The following is a 15543-nucleotide window of genomic DNA, read 5'->3' as shown; positions in this document are numbered from 1 at the left end:
CAAAGCTTGGGAAGCTTGTCTCTCATAGCCAGCATATGGCAGTGCTGGTCCAAAGCAGTCCAACTGTTATACTCTGTCACTGATGTTACATAGATGGTAACAGGGTGTCTGCAAGTGGAGACCAGTTTTTGTGGTTGGTTCTTTTGATTTATAGAGTATGTACTTTGTATCAGGTATTATTTTAAGTATTTTACATACGTTTGTTTGAATTAATTCGTGTTTTTTTATTCCCATTTTGTAGATGAGGAAACTGAGACTCAGGGGGTCGAGTAATTTGTCCAAAGATTGCAGTCAAAATTTAAGCCTAAAGCCTGTGTTCTGTTTCATAGCGCACTACTTCTAATTATAAACCTCTCTAAGAGTGATACGAAGTTCAGAAATATTAGAACTTGAATATCGAGTCCTCTAAATTTTGACTACAAAGTCAGTATGCATATATTTTGTAAAATTTCTCCAAGCTTTTTATTTTTTTCCCCTCAGTGATAATACATTTTGACATTTTGTTTTTATGTGTCATGTTTTGTAGTAGAATAGTATTTACTGGAGTAGGTTCAAGATATTAGAGAATAGAAGGTGATTATTTGTCGTTTGTCACTTGAGGTAGCGTGGGGATGCAGGGGCCACATGGAGGCCAGTGGGAAAAGTGTCTTCATGTGAGAATGAAGCACCTTAGCTTCATGGTCTGCCTTCACATATCAGAAATGGCCATCACTTGGTTTCCAGGGTAGCAGATGAAAACATGTAAGTCATTAAGATGTAAGTGTGTTGTGTATAATTAGATGTTGATAAATTACTGTGAGTGACAGTTATTTTATTAAAGTGGTAAGTGAAGATCACCTTCGGAAGTCACTATTGAGTGGTCTTTGTAGGGGGACACTCTTTGGGGACTTGTCTCATCCACATTGATTAGCCCTTCTCTGAGACCTCTCCTGTCATAAATAGGTGAGGATTAAAGAGCCATGCTTGTGTTTCTTCTCTGCACTCCCACCCAAAAATATCGATGGGTGAAATGTCTACAGTTGATCAAAACTGGGTTAGTCAAATGTTGTATCTTCTGGAAATTTTCAGTGAGACCCAGCAATTCTAATTAGAACTCTTTGCTTGAAATGAGGGATGTGCACTCAGGGGATCAGATGGCCATTCTGTGGCTGCTAATAGCAGGAGCCCAGATGGTATTAACTACTCTCGATCTGTGCAGTGTCTCATTCAGACTGTGCAACAGTCTCAAGAGATAGTTTTTACTCTTCTAACAGGAGTGGAGGGAAAGTAACTTATCCAGTCCCTCATTTCTAACTAGTTACTATACTAAATATAAACATGTATCTTGCTGGACATTGAAATTCACCTGTACAGTTCATTCTCTTTGGGCTTTGAATTTAAAATTAGATCACTCTGATAAAGTTTTTATTAATTCACTTTTTAACTTTGTTTTTCCCCCAAATATATTTGACTGCAGTCTCTCCTTTTTCAGACGTGTCACTATAGCTTCTTGAGGAACTATGGTGTCGCATGGAACATGATCTATGAAATGTTATTAGAGAGCCATAGTGTATAATTGCAAACATAGGCAGAGTTTCATAACTTTTTTTATATGCCACTTTTCATTACAGATACAGATTTCTCTTAACTATCTCTTATAGTCCTGTTGATTTCTTGTTTAATGTGTATTTTAGTTAGTTAATATGTGATATGTTTAGAAAAGTTTAAAACTACATGTGGTATAGGCACCTGATTCTGCCACTCTGGAGATAGCTCTTGCAAAACAGTTTTGGCATGTTTTCTTTTTTTTTTTTTTTGTCTTTTTTTGCCATTTGTTGGACTGCTCCCTCGGCATATGGAGGTTCCCAGGTTAGGGGTTGAATCGGAGCTGTAGCCGCCGGCCTACACCACAGCCACAGCAACGTGGGATCCAAGCTGCATCTGCAACCTACACCACAGCTCACAGCAACGCCAGATCCTTAACCCACTGAGCAAGGCCAGTGACCGAACCCGCAACCTCCTGGTTCCCAATCGGATTTGTTAACCACTGAGCCACGACGGGAACTCCTTGGCGTGTTTTCTTGTAGACCATTTTTCCTGTAGTTATATACAGTTTCGTACTATCCATAATGATTTATAATTAGCGTTTTCTCCTGCAACTCTATACCTTGTCCTATGTCAGTTTGCCAAATAATTGAACTTTATAACATTGTAAGACTGTGCTGGATGATAAGAAAATACACTTAAGGAATGTTTCAAGGTAGTATTGAGAGTATATGCAAAAATAAATTTGCTTGATTTGTGGGGGCAGCTTATTAAACTTCAATTTTTATAAAAGATGTTGCTGTTGTCTCAACACTTTGAAAATGAGCAAATTAATACAGTTTTTTGTGTGACATGCTAAAGCGGCTGTGATAGCCAGTGACACAACATCAAGTACAGGCATGGTTCCAAACAGACTGCTTTATTGATCTTGTTGAATAGTAGGCTTTCGGCAGCATTGAGCATAGGTGTGGTTTGTTTAAAAAAAAAAATCGGGAAGCCAGCTTTTCATCCTGGCAACTGTGAAACTGTGTTTATTCGCTACCAGTGTCACTGCCACCTCCTTCCTTGTGTGCCCTCATTCCGCTCCCTCTACTGTCCAGATGATTTGGGGAGCATATTCCTGGCATAATTTCAGCTGTAAACGTTTTCTGAGGTGTTTCTAAAATTGGAGACCTCTTTAATGCTGTCATGTTGTTTGTTTATTATTTATTTACTTGTGTATTTTCATACTAAACCAGTTTCTTTGTGTTGTTAAATATCTAGTCAGTGGTCATAGTTCCTTGGCTCATAACTGTGCTTTTGAAAAAAAGTTTGTTACGGTGGTATCCAAATGAGGGTCAGATACATTGCAGTTCATTGAGGTATCTCTTAAGCCATTCTCACCCTTGCCTCCATTTCTCCATCTTGCAGTTTATTTGTAAAAGGACTGAGTTATGTGTATCAAAGAATTCTCATAGCTTTTGCTGATTGCATTTTCATGGTGGTTAAACAACAATTGTCTCTGTCCCCTGTGTTTTTGGTAAATTGGTAGTGAGAAAGGTTTAATCAGTTTTAGATCTCCTACCCTCCTCTCCTCATTTCCCTTCTTCCTTTTGGAAAAATAAAACAGAAAACAAACAAAACCCAGTCATTAAATGAATAGTGGTGGTAGTGGTAGCTAAATTGTCATTCTCTTCCTCTGATTTTAGGAATCATTATTGATTGTTTTTTAGGTCCTCTATTTCAGTAAGAACTACAAAATAGTTACCCTGTTTCTTTGCTAATTATTAGCTAGATATACTTTTCATAGGAAAGGCTGGATAAGTGCTCATTCCTCATTTTCTACGTTTAAAATAGTGAGTTGGTTCCTAAGAATCCTCTCAAGGTGAAGAATGAATTCTTCTGTTTTTATTTCCTTCCTTCCTTCCTTCCTACATCCACTGGCTTATGGAAGTCCTCGGGCTACGGGTTCAGTCAGAGCTGCCCCTGCCGCCGTGCACCACAACCACAGCAAGGCAGTTCTGAGCTGTGTCTGGCTCATGGCAACGCCAGATCCTTAACCCACCGAGTAAGGCCAGGGATCAAATACAGATCCTCATGGATTCTAGTCAGGTTCTTAACCTGCTGAACCCAATGGAAACTCCTGTTCTTTTTGTTTTTATTTAAGTGTCATTATGAATGCAAACAGTTTTGATGTATTTCAGTTCATTATAGTTAATATTTTTAACCAGTGATTGTGTTTTTTGGCCAAGGAGGGCCTCTTCAAGTTCACTTCTAAGTCCTTTTGACACAATCCTAGTAGTTTGAGGCCAGGAATATTGTTTTCTAGTGTGTAATAGTTTGAAATCAGACATTTCTTTAAGAAACTGATTACTAATAGTGAAAAGTAATATTTGGAGACTGTAGTCTGGGCTCTAGTGATACTCATTTGTAGACCTTTTCAGGGCAGATCTAAGAAATGCATATGTACACACACGCACACACCGGAATAGAGATAAAATTTTACAAGTTCATTCTCATTCAGAATGAAGACTGCAGTGTTTTATTTAATTATCTTGTTATTTGCATTTTCTTCTTTTCCCAGTAAAAATCCTGGTTCTTCTAGGGTTGACACAAAATGATTCATTCATTTGCTTTGTTCTGAAATGTACAAAACAGTCTCGATAACAGTACGAACACTGCTACCAAAAACATAGTCAGTGGAAATAATTTTTCCCCAGTTCTTAGTGTTTTTAGGGTATATTCCACTGGAGATGGAAATTAATATCTTTTAAAACACTCAGTAGTTTTTCGCTTTATAAGTTATGCCATCATATGGATAGACAGTTAAGCTCATTTGTTACACTTGGTTGTCTGTTTTCAGAAATTGCCTATTTTTTGTTACTTGTAAAATATTTACATGGTTCCAAAATCAAATCTATAAAGTAGGGAATTTTCAAAGTAGGAAATTTTATCCCTGTCTCTTAGCTCTTCCCCCTCTTGCAGTTTGGGTACATTTTTATTTTAGTATTTGTTTTATACTTCCATTTCTTTTTTTCACATAAACAGTTATGTAAGTGGTGCATGTGTGTAATTTCTCACTTCATAGATGATTATATACTCTATACTCTTCTGTGTCTTGCTTTGTTGATGTTTACTTAACAGTGTATTGTTGAGGTCACTTAACGAGATTACATAGAGATAGTCTTTATTCCTTTTAATAACTTTGTCACATTCCATTGTGTCAGTATACCATAAATGATTCCAGCATTCCCCAATTAGTGGACAATGTAAATTGCGTCTAGGCTTTGGCTGTTTCAGATAGGGAGAGTACTATATTGAATAGCTTTTGTATATACATCTTTTTTTTTGGTCTTTTTGCCTTTTCTAGGGCTGCTCCCACGACAAATGGAGGTTCCCAGGCTAGGAGTCGAATCGGAGCTGTAGCCGCCAGCCTACACCACAGCCACAGTAACGCGGGATCCGAGCCATGTCTTCAACCTACACCACAGCTCATGGCAATGGAAGATCCTTAACCCACTGAGCAAGGCCAGGGATCGAACCCCCAACCTCGTGGTTTCTAGTCAGATTCGCTAACCACTGAGCCACGACGGAACTCCATATATACTTGCTAGTTTACCTTTGGATAGAATTCCAGCAGTAGTATCACAATATATAATTTGGCTAGCTAGTGCTAAATTCTTCTCTTTAGGGATTATTCTTATTTTGCATTACTTTAGCAATGTATGAGAGATCCAATTTTCCCACAGGTAAACTTTCACGTAAGGCACTATTAAAGAAGCTGCTCTCTAAGTATATATTTATGTGTGTCTTACTGTTACAAGCAATGCAAAACTATCTCCGATTTCCTAATTAGGCAGTTGTTTGCAGTATATTTCTTATTTTCCCACTGAATGTGTTTATAACAATTGGTTAGAAATAGTTTAAATAGCATAACTATTCTTAAGGAACATTATACTTGTAATAACGTCTGATTGGGCCCAAGAAACTAATTCCTACTTTAAAAGTTTTCAAGAAGGAAAGTGCTCTCATTTTCTGTTAATTTTTTACACAGCCTTTCTCAACTACAGTTTCTCATCTGAACCCCAGGACATAGAACCTCTTCAGTTTCACTGAGAGTGGTTCAAAACAAGTACCATTCCAGGTAGTTGTGTGGGAGAGCAGTTAATTATGTATAATTATGCCTTGGGCCAGGTATTAAACCCTTGATTCCCTTGTGGAATCCTTAGCTGAGAAAGGCTATACTCGGGTAAGGAATGTTTTTTTCTCTTGACTTTATCCCTTCCTTACCACCCTTGCCTCAAACCCACTGCTCCATCCTCACCATTGGTACTTAGGACTGGATGTACTAGAGTAGGAATTTTTATGGATTCTGTCTTAAAATGTTAATTTTGGAAATTTGGCATACTTAGAAATTTCCATGAATCTGATTTGAATAGTAGTATTTAGCTTAAAAAAAAAAAAAACAGATCAGTTGCTTTAGAAGAGTGATTATGAAAATTACAGTATTGTATAATCTGGTTTGGAAGGAACCTTGTTACAACTATGAAAGTCTAAGCCTTGTTACGTTTAATTCTGTGATATTTTAGTTCCTGTGCTGCACATAGTTGTTCCTCAGTTTTCACCATCTCTCATCACAGTTAACTTCATACTTTTTCAGGCAGCAAGTGTTTTTTCAGTGCCTATGACCTTTGCTCTCAAGGAGCTTTCACCCCAAGAGTCCGATGTATTGACCGTGAACTAATGCACAGTGTGGTAAATACTACAACAGATGTTATACATTGTGCTCTGGAAAGCCAAGGAAGTGATTAATTCTTTTACAGGTTGAGAGTTTGAAGGAAAGCTGGAGAAGGCTGGATTGGAGTAGGAGATTACAGAAGGAAACTGTGGGGTCAACCAGAATAGTCCTTATGCTGTTCCTTGCAGTGGAAGCTGTAAGGTATAGTGGGAGAAGTGGTACAGTTATTGGAGACATGGCTGAGATCTGAGGACATAGGGCTTTGAATATCAAATTTTTTGAATTTTGAACACAGTGCATTGGCACTAATGTTTTTAAGGTAAGAAGTTGTATGATATGTATTAATTGTTTTAAAAAGATAACTTGCTAGTAGAAGGAAGAAGAGACCAGAGGCTACAAACAAATGACCAAGTCTTAGATTTTCTGAACACAAGAACTTTCTAAGCAAAGCTGTCTATCTTTGAAACTTAGATCCTCTGATCTTAATTCTACTTTGAATTCAAAACAAAATATTCTCTTAACCTTAGAGCCGTTGACAAATTTAACTAGAGTCCTGTGTATCAAAGGTGTCCTACTCCAGCTATAAACTAATTCTCTAGTAACTTCAGTCCTCCTCTGCTTTTTTTTTCTTTCCTTTTTTTTTTTTTTTATTAGCGTCATGAGACAGCATTGAATTCAGCTCCGAAGTGATTGGTTTCTTTTTCAAGAGAAAGGAAGGTCCACCTTTTTGGGGAGTTTTAATCAGTACTTGTCAAATGATCTGCCATAAAAGACCATTACAACAAAATTCTAATTCATTGTAGACCAATTCTTTTGTCAAATATAATGAAATTAATTCTCAGAGAAACGGCGTTTTAAAAAGAAAAAGTAATCTTATTCAAAACTTTTTGTATTAACAGACAGAATTACCTAGTCAGAATGCTGTGAAAACGTCTAAACACACTGAACTTCTGTACTCCCAGCAGCACTGGGTTAAATACCAGTTTGCTATGTGATCTGCTGGTTTTTCAGGACTAAACTGCGGTGTCCATTCCTCTCCTTTTCTTCTTAATTGTATCCTCACTTTTGCTGTATTTTTAACATAAATTTCATTTTAGAATGTTCTGTTTTTGGTTACATGTCCATTTTGGACTCAAGTGAATTAGCTTTGTTTTAAGATATAAGAGTATAAAGTAATGCAATAAAAATTAAATGTTTTCTTCGGATTGGACAGTATCTCAGTACACTGTTGTAAAAAGAATAGAGTCACTGCTTTGCCAATATTAATTGCTAAGAAAGATAGGGAAGATTTGAAATAAAAATTCTGCTACTACTTAAGGCATAGTTGGTTTTTTTTTTTTTTTTTTTTTTAATTTGTAAGAAACTGGGGTAAAAAGATGGATCCTATAAAAATAAACCTTTGTTTCCATTGCTGAAGTAACACTTTAAGTAACCTGTAAAACTTAAGCTAATTACTCTGCCATAGATCTAATACCAAGATGAGTTAATTGTCCGTGTCTAATGAAATGAGACATGAGTTGCAGTGAAGAGAAAGTCCATCTTATCACTAGATGCTGTTAATGAGCCTTTTAAAATTAAGTCTTGATTGGATTGCAGTCAGTTTAGTTAAGGAATCTTTGAGCACCTACAGTGTGCTATATCTGACAGGTTTTCTTTTCAGAGGGTTCAGTTCTCCACTGACAGAATTAGTACTGGAATGTCGCTTATGTGTTTATCATTATGCTGCATCAACAGATTTTCTTTTTCAGAATCCTTTAATGAAGAACTTTGATGGAATTTTTTTTCAGTTATTTAGTGACAGATTACTAGACAGTTTCCTAAGTCTAGTGAACCATCCTACTTTTATTTTTCTGTTTACTCCTTCAGTTATGAAAAATAACTGAAAAAATTATATTGTTACTTGAATTTTAAAACATGGTATTTTATTTTAAATCATGAGTAATTGTTAACTCTGGCTTTTAAAGATACGTAATTGTTAAATTTTTCTTTCTTTCTTTTCTTTTTTTTTTTTGCCTTTTCTAGGGCTGCTGCCGCTGCATGTGGAGGTTCCCAGGCTAGGGATCTAATCGGAGCTGCAGCCGCCGGCCCATGCCACAGCCACAGCAAACTCAGGATCCGAGCCAAGTCTGCAACCTACACCACAGCTCATGGCAATGCCAGATCCTTAACCCACTGAGCAAGGCCAGGGATCAAACCCGCACCCTCTTGGTTCCTAGTAGGAATTGTTAACCACCGAGCCACAACAGGAATTCCAAATTTTTCTTTTTTTTAAATCAGAAATTGTCATAGAGACAGGATGATACAGTCTTCGGGTTCAAAAAAGTTAACACTGATTCTTCATTTTGTGAATTGTTACTTAGAAAAGAGCAAATAGAAATTATAGCAGGTAGAACTTTTTTTTTTTTTTGGTTTTAGGGCCGCATCTGTGGCATATGTAAGTGCCCAGGCTGGGGGTCCAATCAGAGCTCCAGCTGCTGGCCTCCACCACAGCTGCAACAATGCCAGATCTGAGCCATGTCTGCGACCTACACCATAGCTCATGGCAATGCCAGATCCTTAACCAGCTGAGCAAGGGCAGGGATTGAACCTGCATCCTCATGGATACTGGTCAGGTTTGTTACCACTGAATCACAATGGGAACTCCTGAGAGCTGTTTTTTAAAGATCTTAGTAAGTTTTTAACTTAAGCTTTTGCTGAATTCAAATACCTATAAAAGTATTCTCAATACAAACTATTAATCACTTCATATAGAAAATACTATTATTTTTCAGATCCTGTTGTAAAGGAAGGTAAAATCCTTTGTAACTAATAAGATTAATTTCTGACTAGTAACTTTTCATTCTTGGCAAGGATTTTTTTTTAAGCGATATACCCTCAGCACATAATATTAATTTGCCCAATATTGATAATATTAACATTTGTCATTTGGTTAAAGTGTTGTCAGTCATATTTTTTTTTACTGTAAAGAAACTTTTCCCCCTTTTTACTTTTTACCTTTTTTTTTTTTGGCCACCCCAGTTCCTTGGCCAGGTATCAGGCCCAAGCCACAGTTGTGACCTACACCACAGCTGTGGCAACACTAGATCTTTTGGGTTTTTTGGTTTTTTTTCTTTTTGGTTTTTAGGGCCACACCTGTGGCATATGGAAGTTCCCAGGCTAGGGGTTGAATTGGAGCTACAACTGCTGGCCTACACCACAGCCACAGCAATGCCAGATCTGTGACCTATACCACAGCTCACGGCAACACCAGATCCTTGACCCACTGAGCGAGGCCAGGGATCGAACCCGCATCCTCATGGATATTAATAGGGTTCATTTTTGCCATGCCACAATGGGAACTCCCTCTCTCCTTTTAAATTAATAACTAATCTAACTAAGCTAATCTTTGAAACTTTGTAAATACCTATTTCCAGCAAAATTTTGCCCAGTTGGTTTCAGTGTTGGACAAATTAGAACTAATTGCCTGGGCAAATTCTTACCTATGTGATTAGAGCAAATGCCTCCAAAAACTAGGTTACTGTACAAAAAAAAACTTCTTTAAAAAATTAAAAGTGCCATATTTATTACCAATTGATCTAGGAAAAATAAGAGTGAATAATGTTATTTTTAAAAACCCACAGTGTTTCTAAACCACATTACCTTCATCTTTTGAAATTTTTCTTCTCAGTATAAGGGTGACACTAGTTTGGGTTTGCCCATTACAATTTCGGCTATGTGTATTGTCTAGCTGTAATTATTAGCATCTCCTTTCACTTCGAAAATATCCTGATTTAGATGACAAATTACATAGTAACGTCATCCTTAGATTTGGGCATTGTTTTGGTGTTTGTTCAACTTTCTTCTGCAAAACATTAGCACTGTTATTAAATCTACTTGTCTACTAGCTGTCTGAGATTCATCATTGGAAAGATGCTGTCACCTTATGAAGTTTTTGATAGAAAATTTAAAATGTTGGTTTTAATATGTCTGTTTCAGAGTGCCCTGAGAATGAGAGGTGATTTCTGTATAGTTAGAGGAAATAAATTGAAAAACTGTGTATGTCAGAGGAATGTTCTCTTCTCTAGTACTTGATCCCTTGATTGCTTATAGGATTTGATTCTTGTTCTTTATTAGTTTGCTCTTACCAGCAACTTTGGTAAACAAAGCAAAAGCTTGGGGACATCTTGATTGTTTTCTACCCTTAGTCAGTCATTTCGAAGATTTGCACAGTGGTGCAGCTCAGTTGCTTCCGAGTTCCCACAGTTGCCTCCCTACCACCATTGACTCAGTCTGTGCTCTCAGTTTTTGCTTAGACTGCTGCAGTCATCTCTTAACTGTCTTCTCCCTGCCCCAAGAATATGCATGATATCTGCTTATTTTTTAGTAAGGTCATTTTTTTGGTTATTTCTAGTATCTTTTTAGTCTTTATGTATGTGTGTGTCTGTCTAGGTATATGCAAGGTTGTAGTACTCCATGTCTGGAAATAAAATAAGGGTTCTTCTCACCTACTCCCAAGCAGTTAAATTTCTGTTAACTGATTTACCATAGTCCTTTTATTTGCTTATTTAAGCAGTGTAAATAATTTATGCAACAAAAAATTTACCTGTCAACTTTTAGAATTCCTTTTGTGTACATGGCACTTTTCTTTTACTTGTCGATGTAAGACAGCCTAAGATTTTTGCATCAAGGCTGTATTAAGCATTTGTTCAGATTTTTCATATATTTTAACAACCTTAGTAAGCACTGGTAGTTGTTCAAAAGCATCTTACATCATCTAGTAACCATGAGATTGCGGGTTTGATCCTTGGCCTTGCTCAGTGGGTTAAGGATCTCGTGTTGCTGTGGCTGTGGTGCAGGCTGGCAGCTATAGATCCTATTCGACCCCTAGCTGGGGACCTTCTATATGCAGCGGATGTGGCCCAAAAGGAAAAAAATGAAAAGCATCTCACATCACAAATGTGATGGTTTAGGACTTAAGCTTTTTAAAAATGTAGTTTTTATGGCAGTCGTGATTATCAGAAGAAAGTAACAAGGTCACCATGTGAAACAGCACAGGAATTTATGGTTAGAATATTATACATATGTAGAACTAACTGGTGGAAGAGTTCTAAATTAAAAAAAGAAAGTATATATGTATTTGGCATGAAGGCAGAAATTAGTTGACAGGAGATAAACATCATTATCCTGATCTGATCTTTCCGATAAATTCTTTTTCACAGTGGAGTGTTCTGTTGTAGTCAAAGTTGAGGTGCATGAAAATACCCCAGAATGATCTTTCATGTCCTCTGTCACCACCAGTTAGAGGATACCTTACAGGAATATCTGCGACTGAGTACAGTATGCTCGCTATCCCTAACCTACCCCGCCTCCCGCACAGGCTTGTTTGATTAGAACTGGCTTTAAAGTAGATCCAAAAGCATGTTGTCATTTCTCACTTAACTAGTCTGTTTCTTTTCAAGTGAAATGCCTAGACCTGTCCTCTGTCCAGTAGGGTAGCCATTGGTCATATGTGACTGTTTAAATGAAAACTGAGAGAACAATCGAACTGATTGGTCACACAGTCACATTGAAGTGCTCAGTAGAGACATGTAACAAGTGGCTGCTCTTTCAGACAACACATACAAACCATTCTCATTGTTAACACACAGTTCCGTTGGAGAATATTTTTGTTTTTTTAGGGCCGCACCTGTGGCATATGGAAGTTCCCAGGCTAGAGGTCGAATTGGAGCCACAGCTGCCAGCCTACACCACAGTCACAGCAGTGTGGGGATCTTTAACCCACTGAGCGAGGCCAAGGATCAAACCCAAGTCCTCAGTGGCTGCTAGTCGGGTTTGTTACTGCTGAGCCATGATGGGAACTCCCAGAACTAAAGGTTTGGGAACAAACAATTCCTGTTTTTAGTTTTGTATTTTGGATTAATTTTGAATCTACAGAAGAATTGCAAAAAGAATACATAGAAATCTCCTCTGTCCCATATGCCTTTCACCCTCATTCACCAACTTTTAACATTTATTGCCTGCTCTCGGGTCTCTTTGTGTCCCTCACTCCTTCCCTCTCTTCCTCTCTTCCTTTTAATTTGGAATAATTCCCCTTTTTTGTTTTTTTCCTGACATTGATAATTTGGGGAAAATAATTTTTTTATGATTAAAAATACTTGAGATGATTGTGAATGCTTGGCAAGCCTGTTCTTTTATCTCCTGGAATGTAAAGCAGATTCTAAGGTCGCTTGTTTTTCAGGTCTTTCCTTCCATTGCTGTTGATGTAATACGCACTGAGGTATGTTCACTCAGAGAGTCCCTGGTTTCAGTGCCTTTTTCCCTTCTGAAAAATTCTTTAAACTCATTATAAAAGGTATTTTAAAAAATCCAGAAATGTGCTGATGACCAAGCTCTTAACTTTTTATCCTTATTCACCTAGACATATAATCTATTTTGTACCTATTTGCAATATATGGATAGGCCAGTCATAAGTGAGACCTAATCTGGACACAGCAAGTGAGTTTTATTGGCAGTAAAGATGTGAAAACTCACTGATAGCGTTTTTGAGCAATTCTTCTTAGATGGAATGATTAGATGAAAAAGAAAAACACTTCATCAAGCTACTAAGGAAGACCAGCACCCATTGTGACATTAGGTGCCAGACCTGTGAAAAGTCTGAGCAGCATTGGCAGTGGTGTCACCATGCTCAAACATATGATCTTGTTTCGTTACCATCACCAACAACGTACATTTAATTTAACCTTAAATGACAAAGTAAGGCACCCAAGTCCATTATTTCCTTCAGAGTGTTGTTTTGCAGTATCTTCTATGTCTTCAATTCCATCCTCCTACCTTCTGGAAAATCAGGCTATTCTTAATTGCCCCTACACACAAAAGTATTATTTGATACCCTTCTCTGGGCTACACACAAAACCGGGAGGTTCTTATTCCTGTGGAGCAAAACTAGAGAGGAGGACAGACAAGAAAGAGGTAAGTAAGTGAACAAGACAGTATTGGGTAATGGTTAAGCACTGTGAAGAGAATTACTTCAGGTGATATAATAAGTATGATCAGCATTGAGTGCTTTTAACTAGGGTGGCCAAGGCAGAGCTGTGTGAAGAGGCGGCATCTAACATGTGACAAGGAGCCACTGCGAAGCACTCATTGGACTCTCTGAGGAATAGCACGGTCAGCATGGGTGGAAAAGAGGTGAGGTTGGAGAGATCCTTCTTTGTAGGCAGGGGAAGGAGTTTGAATTCTGTTGCAAGAGCAGTTGGGAGTCAGTGGAGGTTTCTAAGCAGAGTGGCATGACTTGAAGCCCTTGGAGAGTGTGTAGTGAAGGGATGTGTGTAGGGAGGTTAGTTAGAGCAAGAAAGAGACTTGAGAGTGGGCTCCTGATCTCCTCAGTGAAGGTGGACACAGTTGGTGCCCACTAGAAAATTATGTTGTCCTTACCACAGAATTTTAGCCAGTTTCCTGACATTTCTGTATATAGGAGCATCAAATAGCAAGTGAAGACGAAATACTTTAAAAATTGAAACTTAAATTATAAACACCTGACACATGACTTAAATTACAAAAAAAAAAAAAAAAGGTTAAAAAGAGAGCCAGTAAGCACTTTGTAAGTTAATTGAATAGGACTTTAGGTGAAGAAACACAGTTGTGTTTAAAACCTGCAAGTAAAATTAATTGCCAGGGTAAAGATAATATGTGAATATATTTTTTAAGAACATCAGTGGCTATTTAACTTTTTCAGGTCACACCCAGACATGGGTAACAATTTCTGATCTTCTTGAAGTAGAAATGTTTCTCCTCTCCCCAATATTGATGATTCTTCTCTATTTTAACACCTGCATATAGCTTATAATGTAAACCCATTAAGTAAGATGAAAGTAGTTTAAGTGGTTGGAATAATAGGTATCATTTGAAATTGTATATTAAAAAATTTCTTGACAAATGTTGAAGTAACTCTAAATAGTGTGAATTAGAGTGTGTCCTTTCCTTTGGGACTTAGTGCCTCCCCACCCAGCACAGGCAACATGAACTAGGTTACTAAGAGAGATTTATTCCAGGGATGTGATTTAAATGTGTTTTTTTTTTTTAAAAAAAAACCAAGGCATTTGAAGCAGAGATTTTTTTAGACAATAGTCGTTTAATGAGCTGCTTGTATATACAAGAGAAGAATAGGCCTGATTGCTCACAATCTGATGTTTGAAAAAGTATTTTCCCAGATCTTACATATTTGCATATCTAATTGCTATGTAATCAAAACTAAGTGAACTGTAGCTACTTGAAACTCTAAAATGAAAGGCAATCATCTCTATAGGGAGGAGGGGAAACCCCCTTACACGCAGGCTACCCTGAATATTAGCATTATAGGCTTCTTGTGTTTAATTATAGGTGTCTGAATGAGCAGTAAATGTATGCTTGTGTAATAAAGAAGTGAATGTGACCCTGAAACACCAGCTCTGCTTTTTGGTAAGGGAACATTAGCTTTGAGGAAAGTTAGCATCCATTGTGTATTTTGGTGATAAGGGATTGTGCCAGAATGGGTGTTAATTACCTGCTTTGTTTGATATGGAAAGTAGTGGTTCCACACTTTTCTTCTTACCAGTGACAGCACTCAATTAAAATGTGTATTAAAGCAGCTGTAATGCCCTCGGTTATCTGTTGGGAAGACCGGAGGTGAAGAAATTTAAGTTGACTTTTCCCAGCTGCTTGTTGGCAGCTTTGTTTTTGGTAAATGGAAGGTAAATAGAATAGAAAACTAGTTATTCCAAGATGTACCCTTTATCCTTTTTAATGTTGTATTATTTCTTGCTGCCTCACCAATGGATTATTGAATTAAGAGAGATATCCTTAATATTCTTAAATGCCATTTGGAAGTTTAGTAGCCACTGATTACCAGTTAAATCTTACATTTTAATTTATTTGAACTTCTAAATCTAACACAGGTTTAAAACTCTGCATTTTTAATTTCCTTTTTGTCAAATCAGTAAATTACTGTTTGGTATCAATTCACCTTCCTAACTTGGGTCTTTAATGAGTGTAATTTGGATAATTAATAACAACGAAGGACTGCTGTAGGGAGATTCCAGTCAGGCATGTGAAGGGTATAGAAACGTGTATACATCCTGTGGGTGCTGTTCGATGTTGCTCTACTGGATGCAATTTCTTTTCATGTTTGTCTCTGAAATACTTTCTATTAAAAACCTATGTAACTTGCACTGTGTTACATTTTTTTTTCCTGTGCTCTGCCTCCTGTCATGAACTCTCAGCCAATGAGTGCTAGTACAGTGTAACACACACTTAACTGTGTCTTTCTCAGTGAGCATAACATTGTA

At 37.4% G+C, this 15543-nt stretch overlaps 1 protein-coding gene and 2 long non-coding RNA genes across 27 annotated transcripts in view; 2 read left to right on the top strand and 1 right to left on the bottom strand.

Annotated features, from left to right (window-relative positions):
• Window positions 1–15543, top strand: part of QKI (QKI, KH domain containing RNA binding) — a 151206-nt gene that overhangs the window by 64653 nt on the left and 71010 nt on the right. The gene's annotated exons all lie outside the window — the stretch shown is intronic.
• On the top strand, window positions 4896–12372 carry LOC146405887 (uncharacterized). Its single transcript, XR_014843696.1, has 3 exons — window positions 4896–8294; window positions 9397–10997; window positions 12011–12372. It is a non-coding gene; the product is annotated as an uncharacterized LOC146405887 (long non-coding RNA).
• On the bottom strand, window positions 7570–13792 carry LOC146405886 (uncharacterized). Its single transcript, XR_014843697.1, has 2 exons — window positions 9505–13792; window positions 7570–8413 (listed from the first exon to the last, which is right to left on the bottom strand). It is a non-coding gene; the product is annotated as an uncharacterized LOC146405886 (long non-coding RNA).

The sequence above is a fragment of the Sus scrofa genome, chromosome 1, assembly GCF_054392235.1.
Source record: "Sus scrofa isolate SSC_HxYL_T2T_F1_AM1 chromosome 1, Sscrofa_HxYL_maternal_Yorkshire_Landrace_v2.0, whole genome shotgun sequence".
NCBI classification, from domain to species: domain Eukaryota; kingdom Metazoa; phylum Chordata; class Mammalia; order Artiodactyla; family Suidae; genus Sus; species Sus scrofa.
Note: the sequence above shows the minus strand (reverse complement) of the source record. Positions and strands in the feature narration are given on the sequence as shown.